This window comes from Coptis chinensis, chromosome 4 (genome assembly GCF_015680905.1).
Source record: "Coptis chinensis isolate HL-2020 chromosome 4, ASM1568090v1, whole genome shotgun sequence".
NCBI lineage: Eukaryota > Viridiplantae > Streptophyta > Magnoliopsida > Ranunculales > Ranunculaceae > Coptis > Coptis chinensis.
Genome location: NC_141459.1, coordinates 25,567,802 through 25,580,848, shown reverse-complemented (window position 1 = coordinate 25,580,848; position 13,047 = coordinate 25,567,802).

Here is a 13,047-nt window from a genome sequence, read left to right as displayed (position 1 = left end):
CTTGTACACCCTCCCAAATAAAAAATCATCCAATACTCTTCTCCATTTAAAAAACTTCATTGGCTAAACACCCAAACACACAAAATCCACCCTACATTGATCACCAAACTTTTTCAACAGTTTCACGATGACAACCATTACTGACTAAACATGCAAAAAAAATGGACTAATAACATTAAGAAAAAATGGTAAGAAACAAAGAAAAACTTCATTTTGTCAAGCATGGCTGACTAAGGACACGTAATGTAATCTGTAATGTAAAACTTACCTGAGACTTTACTGGTTATGACAGAAAAGTGATGCCCAATTTAACTTTACTGGTGAAAGCACGTTTTACCATAAACAACATTTCCAATTAATGGTCAACGTTGAGTTTTGATTGCTGGACTTGATCGACTGCAAGTTTGTCATTGGACCTGTGTTAAGAACAAAAGAGCTACTTCATTAAGGCATTTTAACAAACAATATTAAAGATTAGAATATAAATACTTCTATTAGGCACTTCAACAAATAGTCTGGGAAGTTTAATTCTAATCCCATATATATTCAGTAAAGAAAACAACAAATTAGAAATGAAAAACAAAACCAAAAGATAAAAAGAAATTTGCTTAGCCAAGAACATAGCATATGTGATTCAAGTGAATAATCAAATTAGAGTTAAACCAAGGGTACTAAGACACGAAAAAAATTATACCTTAAAGGATATCATATTGAGCGAGATGCACATCTTGATATTGTTCTCACAAACAAACTGGCTAGGTTGCGTAGCCAGGAAGATGAATGATCTAGAGAACAACTTTTTGCACTTGGTCATACATCATGGTAGCTATTCACTATTCGAGCTAGCAGTCTTAGCACACATTAACTCAAGTCTTTACTTTCAAGTTCAAAGTTATCAAAATCTAACTCTGCTGCTGGGTTTGAGAGTTTTAAGAAAGTTGGTTTGCTAGGTTTGAGAGTGAGTTTGATATAAGAAGTCGAGTTTTTGGTTTAGTAGGTTTTAGGAATTTTGTTTAATTAGGATTCGTATGAAAGGCTCGAAGGGTTTCTTTAGAAATTTGTTTATACGTGTATTTTGATATTTGAGGAAGCTCAAATAAATACAAAATACATGAAGGAGAAAGTAACAAATCTAGGTATGTATTTCTAATTATTAGCACCTTTTTTTTTTTAGGAGCCACTACTATTGATGGGTTTGGAAAATAGAGAGATATGCTGAGGAGAGAGGTAAGGTGCGAGCTTTTATATATACTAGCTTATAGGCCCGTGCATACTCACCGGCTCTTTTGAAAACATATATATTTTTTTTAGAAAATTGGGACTACTGTTTTAGTCGGTAATCCATTTTAATTTTCTAACAGATTGTTTTAAATTAAGTTTAAAAACCTGTTTTTTCAATTGGGAGAGAGATATATTCTATTTTAATAGGAGAATGATTCCCGTTTTAATTAGATACGCTAGATTTTTGCTTAATTTTCAATAGGAGAAGAATTCTCGTTTTAATAGGAGAATGATTCCCGCTTTAATTAAAAGTGCTAAAATTTGTTTTAATAGGAGAAGAATTCACGTTATAATAGAAGAGAAATTCCCGTTTTTCAAATAGGAGAAAAATTTTGGTTTTAATAGGAGATGACGTGGAATTTTAATAGAGCTCAAAAAATACCCCTTGTGGGAGCTTTAATATTAAGATATAGATATATTAAGTTTTGAAAACATTTCGATTTTTTTTAGAAAAATGGGACTACTGTTTTAGTCGCTAACCCGTTTTAATTTTATAACAAATTATTTTTAATTAAGTTTTAAAAACCCGTTTTTTCAATTGAGAGAGAGAGATTCTGTTTTAATAGGAGAATGATTTCCGCTTTAATTAGAAGTGCTAGAATTTGTTTTAATAGGATAATAATTCCCATTATAATAGGAGAGGAATTCCTGTTGTAAAAAATAATTTTCGTTTTTCAAATAAAAGAGAAATTTATGTTTTAATAGGAGATGACATAGAATTTTAATAGAGCTCGAAAAATATCATTGTGGAAGCTTTAATATATATACTAGCTTGTAGGCCCGTGCATACGCACCGGTTCTTTTGAAAATATTTAGATTTTTTTAGAAAATTAGGACTACTGTTTTAATCGCTAACCCATTTTAATTTTCTAACAAATTGTTTTAATTAAGTTTTAAAAACCCGTTTTTTTCAATTGGGACAGAGATAATGTTTTAATAGGATAATAACTCCCGTTTTAATTAGATATGTTAGATTTTCACTTTTCAATAGGAGAGGAATTCTCATTTTAATAGGAGAAGGATTCCCGCTTTAATTAAAAGTGTTAGAATTTGTTTTAATATGAGAAGAATTCTCGTTATAATAGAAGAGAAATTGTTTTCAAATAGGAGAGAAACTCGTTTTAATAGGAGATGACGTGGAATTTTAATAGAGCTCGAAAAAAATACCCCTTTATGGAGCTTTAATATTAAGATATAGATATATATATATATATATATATATATATATATATATATATATATATATATATATATATATATATATTTTTTTTTTTTTTGTTTGTTTATCTCTCTTTGGGTTTCATGGTTCATGAAACGGATATTGGTCTATTCTACAGATATACAGAATTGACCCGTGTAACAAATTTTGAGCAAGCTGTTTTAGCATTCACGTAGTAAGGCCCAGCCAAGACATTGGGATTTAGTGACCTTTTCTTGTACTTTGAGCGGCGCTTACTTAGGATAACTAGTCAGCCTGGCCCATTCAAACCGCAATGGTCTGGGTCGAAGTTCGTTTAGAAGTGACCAGCAGGACGGACTGGTATTTGGAGTTTGGACTTTAAGAGCATAGCCCTGCATGCCAGGTCAAACCCTTGCTGGATGGCCCATCTCATAATGTTACAGTGTTACTACAAGATGAGGGTTGGGTTTTAAACTCACCATTAGTGCACTTATAAATAAGGGGATGGTTATATAAACTCCATTTAAAATGGGACTCCAAAAAAACTCCACAAACTAAATACAATGAATTAGAAACTAATTTTTAGTGGAGAAGTACTTCACTCAATAGAGATCATCTTCACAAAAAATCAATTTATTTGAAGATGTACAATCTCATCAAAAATCGTTTATAATGTTATGAAATTATCTAACGGCTTATATTTTTTTAATTTCAGTACAACTTTTGACAATGATAAATGTATTCAATTGAGCTGATTTTTTGTGGGGGGTGGTCTCTATTGTGGGGGTGGTCTCTATCATGTGATGTATATCTTCACAAAAAATTAGCTCTCAATATATCTTGTAAGTCCACTATTAAGACTTTATTGTTTGCAAAGTCACCAACTCATGGAGAGGTGAACTTTGTTGCGGATACAACAGCAAACGTAGGAGTTCGATAGACTACTACTAACCCAATTTTGTGCCAATTCAGGAAAACCCCCATGGCTCTATAAATGGGAGGTGCCCGACATGACCTACTATTATAGGTTTGATTGTGTCGCACTCAAATACCGCGACCTTTAATTTTACTTGTATTAAAGCTCTATTTTTGATCGGCTATACCAATTAGGTTGCCTACGTACCCATTTTGGGATCAAGCCGCCATAGTTCACTCATCTCTCCTTCCCCCCTCTTTGCCTCTCATCTCATCTCAGCTCCCTCTTCTATCTTCTCTTCTCTTCTCTTCCCTTTTTATATCCCTCTCTTATGTTTACTTCATGGGACATAGTATGGTCTTGGGCCTATTCTCTGGGCCCAATACATACTATGGTGTTGGCCCTATCTCTTAGCCCAATACACACAGGCTCCCTCTATGAATATGGCTACTACATTGCCCCCTCTCGGGTGCGCGGACTTCTATAAATCTGTGGATCCGAGAAGTCCTCGACCTTCCTTATCTGCCAAATCCTCAGTTTATCAAATGTTTGTATCTAGAATTCCACGACCTCTACTCTTATTCAACTTGTACTCAGCGCTTTGCATCACATATCCGAATCTCACTGACTCAATGCTCCTTCTGCATAGTTAATTTGCCTCCATATTATTCTCGAGTGTTCTAATCTACTTTGTGATTTGGAATATGCGTTCTATGGTTGCCCCTTTTATTTTTGTAGACGAATCTTGATCGACATATCCTTATTCGCCTCAATCCTTTTGCTCACATATCAGCAAATGGTTTCTTCTCTTCGCTCTCACTCTTCAAACTCAATCCTCAAGCCTGGGAAGTGTCTCAACCCAGCTATCAACTCTCATCTACAAAACTCACTACCATGTCCGCGATGTGTCTCAATCTAGACACCAGTTCTCCTTCATAAAACACACTATCATGTTCGTGGAGGGTCTATCCTCAGCCACCATCTCTCCTTCAGAGCACTCACCACTACGTATGCGGAATGTCTCAGCCTAGCCATAAGTTCTCCTTCATAGAACTCACTACCATATCTACGGAGTGTCTCACCTCTCTTTCGTAGAACTCACCATTGTATCCGCAAAGGGTCTCATCCCCTTCACTCTCACTCCTCCAACTCAACATCTTGTCCGCAAAGGGTCTCATCCCAGCCGCTTCGCACTTACTCATAGAACTCGACATCATGTCCACAAAGGGTCTCATCCCCTTCGCACTTACTCACAGAACTCACTACCATGTCCGCGATGGGTCTCTTCCCCTTGGCCCTCACTCTTCATAACCCATCGGCTCTCGTACATAGAACTCATTAGTGTATCCATGAAGGGTCTCCTCCCCTTCGCTCTCACTCTTCAAACTCAACATATTGTCCACAAAGAGTCTCATCCATCCCTTTTGCTCTCACTCTTCAAACTCAACATATTGTCCACTAAGGGTCTCATCCCTTTTGTACTTACTCATGGAACTCGATATCCCGTCCGCAAAGGGCCTCATCCCCTCTATTTCTCTTTTGTAGAACTCAACAACATATCTACGAAGGGTCTCAACCCCTTCGCTCTTATTTGAAACACTCAACATCTCCGTAAGAGTCTCATCCCATTCTTCTCTGCGCTCTGTAAAACTCTACATCATGTTCGTGAAGGGCTTCATCTCCCCCGCTCTCTGGCTTAGAGGCAGCTCATTTTGCCCCAAGCTTGATTCGGACACTGCGGTCCACGTAGGGCTCATCCCCTCGTTCTCTGGCTTAGAGACAACTCATTTTGCCCCAAGATTGATCCGGACACAACGGTCCACGAAGGGCTCATCCCCCCCGTTCTTTGGCTTAGAGATAGCTCATTTTGCCCCAAGATTGATCCGGACACAACGGTCCACGAAGGGCTCATCCCCCCCGTTCTCTGGCTTAGAGGCAGCTCATTTTGCCCCAAACTTGATTCGGACACAGCGGTCCATGAAGGGCACATCCCCCTCGTTCTCTGGCTTAGAGGCAGCTCATTTTGCCCTAAGCTTGATTCGGACACAACGATCCACGAATGGCTCATCCCCCCGTTCTCTAGCTTAGAGGTAACTCATTTTGCCCCAAACTTGATTCGGACACAGCGGTCCACGAAGGGCTCATCCCCCCAATTTTCTGGTTTAGAGGCAGCTCATTTTGTCCCAAGCTTGATTCGGACACAACAATCCACAAAGGGCTCATCCCCTGTTTCTCTAGCTTAGAGGCAGCTCATTTTTCCCCAAGCTTGATTCAGACACAGCGGTCCACGAAGGGCTCATCCCCCCGTTCTCTGGCCTAGAGGTAGCTCATCTCTATCTCTTCTCATATAAGAGTAGACCAAACATCCTCTAGTAAATATGTGCGGACAAATTCTCAAAGCATTAAAAGATAATAGTGTACATGTATGTAACTCAGTGCAAAGATATCATGCCCTTAATGTGAACTTTAAGTCACCACAACATAAAGACACCAGCAGACTCCATATAGCTAGTATGGGGCTCGACCCTGGTCTTACTCAATGTTATATCATGCAATAAACCTTTAATGCATAAAGTAAACTCTTTGATGACAATATAGTGTATGCAAATAAGATAGTAAACGAGGTGAGATGGATCCATCTCTCAATACCAGCTCCATCTCAGCTCTGTTCCGCGGTACCGCGAATCTTTCTCTTTCTCTTTAACCTGAAACTTTCATATTTGAGTTTTGCACAAATAACACGTGAATTTTAACAAAGAACATTAATTCAGCATAAGTATTTGCATACAAATATAATGGTGATCATATGCTCCAAACAGTGTACCATCTGCCTTACCCTAAGGTGTACAACCATGTTTCTTATTCATGGTCCACGACCTCCCAAAGCGAATAGGTTTGCGGAATACCACGAGATCTGGGGGCAATCCCAATCTGTCCCCACATACATCTCTGCCAAGGACAGGGACAAGGCTTGTTTGCCCCAGTGTAACTAGAGTGAATAGGTTCGCGAAATACCACAAGGTCTGGGGACAATCCCAATGTGTCCATACATCTCTCTGGGGGCGGGGACAAGGCTTGCTTGTCCCCGGTCAACTATGGTGACGGTCGAGTCACTACTTGTCCGTCTATTATGTACATGACGGTAAAAGAAATGAGTTACTTGCGGCGGTGTATGCCCTCCTACGTTTTTGTAATCATCTTTACCATCGTATTTAGGCGGCTCCAAGCCGTTGATCTCAGCCCCAATCTATTGATCTCATTGTTCCTCTGTCTCCAACTTCCTCGCCGTCGATGTTGTTACGTTGAATATTTTATAAAAACTAAAATCACTGATATCACAAAGGAGACTATATTGTCCCTTGTTAGATCCACCGCCCCTCTGGCAATACTCGACATGATTGAATACTCTTTTTGAGTGCCCAACACAAATCCGAAGTGGTACACCCCGGCCATCCTCTTACCGCACTAACCCTATCCGCACACTACTAGTCCACCAATGCACACACCCACTATGCCACCAGTTCCCATACTATGCCATACTCCACAGTCCACACGCCATAAGTCCACCCACATTCTTATTGTATTTACTGGGGAATGTATGACATGTAAATGTTGCTCCTCTGGATAGATTGCGTGACACCATTGATAAGAGCATCAACATTTTCTAAACAAAGAGGGAGGTCTTATTGACCACGACTCAAACACCCAAAACTTAGTTTACACAGAGATTCATACAACCCAAATAGTAAAGAGGCCCAACAACATCCAACTAAGCCCATTTTACTAGGATCTGAAATGGGTCCAAACCGACCCATTTCCCCATCTTTTCCACCCATCTCTTCACTCACCACCAGATCTGACCGGAACACCACCACCCAACATCAACCACCAACCAAAATGCTTAAAAACCACGCACACACAACAAAGACTATGATCACCTACTGTCGTTACAAGTTATAACACAACAAATCTATCTAATAAAACATAACGGTGTGGGCCCCCCACACCCACCTATTTATTCTTGGATCTAAAATATGACTTGGCAAATCTAAAAGATAGTGGGGGAGTGGACAGGTTATTAAGAAACAACAAGTGTAGTGGATCAAGAAGCAACAGAAGTCAACAAAAGCAGCTGTAGGGGCTGGGTTTCTATTGGCGTGCTGGGCTGAAATTTAAATTGGGTCGGATGGACTGGATTTTGAAATAGTGTCGTATGGCACGGGCATACACTAGTTTATTTATATTATCTAGCAGACTTGCTTGTCGATTTTGAACTTATGGTACAGGGCATGCCTCTATGTTCCAGATTTCCTTGGTGTAAATAGACATCTTTAGCCATCTTTTTTATATTTGTAAGTTGTGTCTACCTTGGCCTGAGCATCCATATAGGCAGGAAAGTCATGACCAACCAGGAAATAATCACCACGCCCATAACCAGTGTCTCCCTCCAGTGAATCAAGGAGCGGATTGTAGTCGTAATTTCCAAAAGCACCACTCCTGATAAATTGATTGGCCTCTTTGAACCGTGGATCTGGCTTAAACACTCCATTCTCTCTGTCCTTGCGCAGCTTGGGAACTTCATCAGCTTCTGCACCAAACAGGAAAAAGTTTTCCTTCCCAATTTCTTCTCTGATTTTCCCCTCTATTTATCGCACCCAAATACCACAACCTTTAACTTTATTTGTATTAAAGCTCTATTTTTTATCGGCTGCACAAATTAGATTGCCTACGTACCCATTTCGGGATCAAACCGCGGTAGTTCACTCCTCTCTCCTCACCCCTCCTCCCTCTCTACCTCTCATCTCAGCTCCCTCTTCTCTTTTATTTTCTCTTCCCTTTTTATATTCCTCTCTTAGATTTATTTTATGGAGCATAATATGGTCTTGGATTTATTCTCTGAGCCCAATACATATATTGGCCCTATCTCTTAGCCCAATTCACACATACTCTCTCTATAAATATGGCTACTACAAATTAAAAGGAAAAGTAGAAATTTGTACACTAGATATACACTGAGCTTTTCTACCCAGGTAACACATCTTTTACAATAATACAAATTCCAACTTCATTATTTAGCTAAAAAAAAACAGAGTGCAAAGAAATAGCCTCTTCAAAAAAATTTAACTGCACTAATGCTCATGAATTAGGTAGGAAGTCCTACTTAGTTGTCTAAGTGGGAGAGTCCAAACCATAATTACTGCAGACATGTGTTGTGTCAGCTAGAGTATCCTTATGATTCCCTGATTGGTGGGCATGAAAGACTGCAAGAGGCCTACCTAGCTAGCTTGTAGAGTCGTCTGTTGGTAATGATGCAAATGCGATACAATAAATCACAAATATTTCTGTTATTCTGTATCTTAACTTCTTCCTTCCTATTGTACATACCCATTTTGTTTTGATGAAATCACATGTTAGGCTAATTCCAATGATGCTGCAAAACACCAAATATCATAGAAATTTTGATTCAATAGTACGTCAAAACGCTAATCCGCCAACACAATCGGTATAAGTTTACCTATCTATAGTGCTAGTTTTAATGAGATAGCGTCAAGTCTATATGCCAGTATGAGTAGCGAATAGAATAAATCTAAGCTACACGCCACATTGTGTGGCGGTTAGATTTTTTTTAAAAAAAATTTTTCCCACACTTTTGACAATAGTAGCTGGAGAGTAAACAAAAAAAATTGTACGCCATAGGTACTAGGTACTGGCGGCTGTGAGAAAAACCATTGCATGTGAAAACGCTAACCTGCTAACTCTATACACTATATTATCGTAGTTTGGTGCGATGGCGCACCAAACCATTGGAGTTAGTCTTACTCAGCCAAAAAAATAGTATCAGATTCCAACGTATTGAGAATTTGAAAATGCACAATCAAGAATCCATGCATAATCTTTTACTAATTTAAAAATTCTGACCCTGACCTACAGTCCCGCAACAGTACTATAATATTTTTTTATTCTGTAATTTGAGACTCTTGGTCACATTTTTTAGAACAGTTTTGCTCATGTTATTTTTCTATATTTACGATATTACCCTTACTGTCTTAATCATTTAGTTTGGACATAAAAACAACATATGGGTCAGCAAAAATGTGTGTCAGCACATGCATAATGCCAGTCTCTTTAAGGACTAGGGTATGCCCGTGCCTATGGCCCGCGATACCTCGATCGCCGGTTGCAAAGTAATCTGCGCGCGCTTCGGGCGAAAACCTTCGGCAAGATATTAGCGCGCTTTTTGGCTTGAAACATCTCGTCGGCGCGCCGATTAAAAGGCCAGCCCAATTGCCCATTACATAAGCCTAAATCAATTGGGCCAGCCAATTGTACAGTACTATGTTAAATTTGGAGGCCCAACAGTTTATGGGCTAACCCAACATTTTATAAGCCCAGCCGCAATTGTTAACTTTTGGATATATTACATGGTATGGATTACACTTAACAAAATTGCACAAATCCTCCAAACACTTGGATATGCCAAGTTATATTTTGGTGAGAATGATTACCTACCATTGGATGGGGCCTTTTAGGCTCCACACTTTCCTATTTTGTTAGATAGAAGAAAATGTCCTATATTACTAATTTACGTCAGCAAAAATGTGATAATGTAAGTTGGAACATTTTGAAAGTGTCAGCTATCTCAGTTGGCAGCCTTTGGGTGATGATACCACATGTCTGGATTTCAAATTTGCCAGCAACTAAATTACTAATTACTGAACTCATCTAGAAACATGCTTGCCAAAAAAAAAAAATTAGAAAAAGAATATTTTTCACCGACATGCACATATATCTATATCTTAATATTAAAGCTCTTACAAGGGGTATTTTTCGAGCTCTATTAAAATTCCACGTCATCTCCTATTAAAACGAGAATTTATCTCCTATTTGAAAAACGGAAATCTTTTTTTACAACGAGAATTCCTCTCATATTATAACGAGAATTCTTCTCCTATTAAAACAAATTCTAGCACTTCTAATTGAAGCGGAAATCATTCTCCTATTAAAATGAGAATTCCTCTCCTATTGAAAAGGGAAAATCTAACATATCTAATTAAAACGGAAATTATTCTCCTATTAAAACATGATCTCTCTCCCAATTGAAAAAAAATGGGTTTTTAAAATTTAATTAAAATAATTTGTTAGAAAATTAAAACGGGCTAGTGACTAAAACAGTAGTCAACTAGTAATTGCTTTTAACTTTTTAAAGTAGTGTACAAATGTTTATAGCATATATTAAAAAATAATAATAAAAATAAAATGAAAACAACAACAACAACAACAACAACAACAACAACAACAACAACAACAACAACGTATATAGCAAGCAAAAAAAAATTGGAACCATGGTATGAAATCATTCTACTACAAAATAAATAAAAGTTTACCCTTGCCAAAATAGTATTTCTATATATCTAAAACTGACCGTGAATAAAACGATTCTAAATAATTCAAAATTGTGAGGTATATCTGGTAAGGCCGGTTTGAAATTCTAAAAAAAAGTTCTCTTAGAAACACCTTAGAAATAATAATGATCATGGGCGTCTCATGAGCAATGGGCTCAGTACATAGAAAGAGAAAAAACCATTTCTGAATGTTTGAGATCCATATGGCATTGTTAGAGCATCATATCAACACGTTGCTAAAAACCATTTCTAATGTGACAGGTAGCAATTTTTTTGGCAATTTGGGTCATCACTAACGCGCTGCTAAAATCTCGTTTCTATCTCAACAATTGTTAAATTTACAACCAAAATATTCCGAATTTTAGCAGTCCCATCCCACAAATAGGACAAGTCAAGTTTTGTCGTACAAACTTTTTTCTATTTTTTTTTAATAAAAAATTGAAACGGCTAGATTTTGTACTGTTAGATCTGTTGGACTGGTGGCCTATATATATTGCATTATTGTCTCACTCAATTTTCACCAATTCGCTCATCTTTCTTTTTTCATTTTTCAACAAAATGTTCTCACAAAGGTCTAGAGGTAGAGGAAATAGGAGAGGTAGAAATAGCCAAAACCAAAGTCAAGAAAATAGCCAACATACCCATGTTCAAAATCGTTCAAAAAAATTCACAATCGTAGAAAATGAAATATAATTTTATGTCATAGTTGGATTTTTATTTCAGAAGATGCAGTTGTTGAAACAGGGCAAAATATATTTTTTTTTTGACAAAATTGTTGAAGAACTGAACAAGCTTATGAGCCAGTTTGGTTATGTAGGCCAACCACAAAATGGTTGATCGATACAAGCTCGTTTTCACCAAATCCAACATGCGGTAAATTTATTTCAAGGTTATTATGATCAACAATCAAGAGTGAATGCAGGGCCGTCCCTGAGTTTTCAATGGCCCTGTGCAAACAACAAAATGTGGCTCTCTTCCAGTCTTTTATCAATACAAAATGGATCATCGAAATATTGCTCTTCTCGCATTTTTAGTTGCAAAATCATCAATGAAGCTTTTTAGTCTTTTTTGTGATATAGTAGATCTAAGATATGATTTCAATCATTTTAATTTTGAAAAACTTATTTCTGCAAACGCGACAGTAATGGGAACAGTCAACAAAATTCTATAAGCTATGCTTACTTGAAGAAAAATCAAAAGTTAGGTGAATAAGTAATTGAGATTGATCAAAGTGAAAACTAATACAAATCTACAATTGTAAATAAAGAAATTTTGAGAACGAGAGGATACTAGATGATCGAGGAAGGTAAATTTTTTTTTTTTTTTTTTTTTTTACTCTTTTTTTTATATTTGAGTAATTGAGGGGCGACTTAAGCAACAAGTAATTGGAGTGATTTTCCAAAAAAAACGTTATTAATTAGGGAGAGAGAGATATCTGGCCGTTGAGAAGATCTCCTCATTTATTATATCTCTTATTTTATTTTTTTTACGAAAATAATTAATGAGGAAAGAGAATATGAGAGGACATTTCGGTTGTTTATTGTGAAATTTCCGAATTTTTGAGCTTTTGGTTGGTTTGGAATTTTAATTTGCCAAATAAGCATTTTCACCTAAACATATATTTTTAGGGCCTTACATATTCGGGCCCTGTGCGGTCGCCCACATGGCACCTGCTCAGGGTCGGGCCTGAGTGAATGCTAGTGGAACTAATGCGGATGATACAATGTCACAAGCTCGTACTATTTATTTAACTGTTGTAAATAAACCATTTAAATTTGAGCATATATTGTTATTGGGTTTAACTTTAAGTCCAAATGGAATCACTACTATTAAGCTATAAGTGATTGTGGTTCAACAAAATAGAAAATCACTTCTAGTAGTGATGTTAGTGGTGGCGTCAGTGGTAGATCAACCGCTAACAATATTAGAATAGCCAATATTTCGTTAGATGAAAAAAGTCAACCATCGAGTGAAGTGCCGGATTAGAAAAAATGCCCAAATGGAAGGAAGTTTAAGAAAAAGATGTTGATGAAGTTGCATACCAAATGACACAAACTCTGGAGGAGGTCAGAGCCAATCAACTTACAACTGCAAAATATCTACAAAAACAAACATACCTTAAACAACAAATGTTCCTCTCAATAACAAACATACCTTAAACGACAAATGTTCCTCTCAATGAAAAATGATAAAGAAGAGAAAAGATTGAGACTTGGAGCAAAAAAAAGTACAAGATATCATGATGCTTGATCTAAGCAAGTTTAACG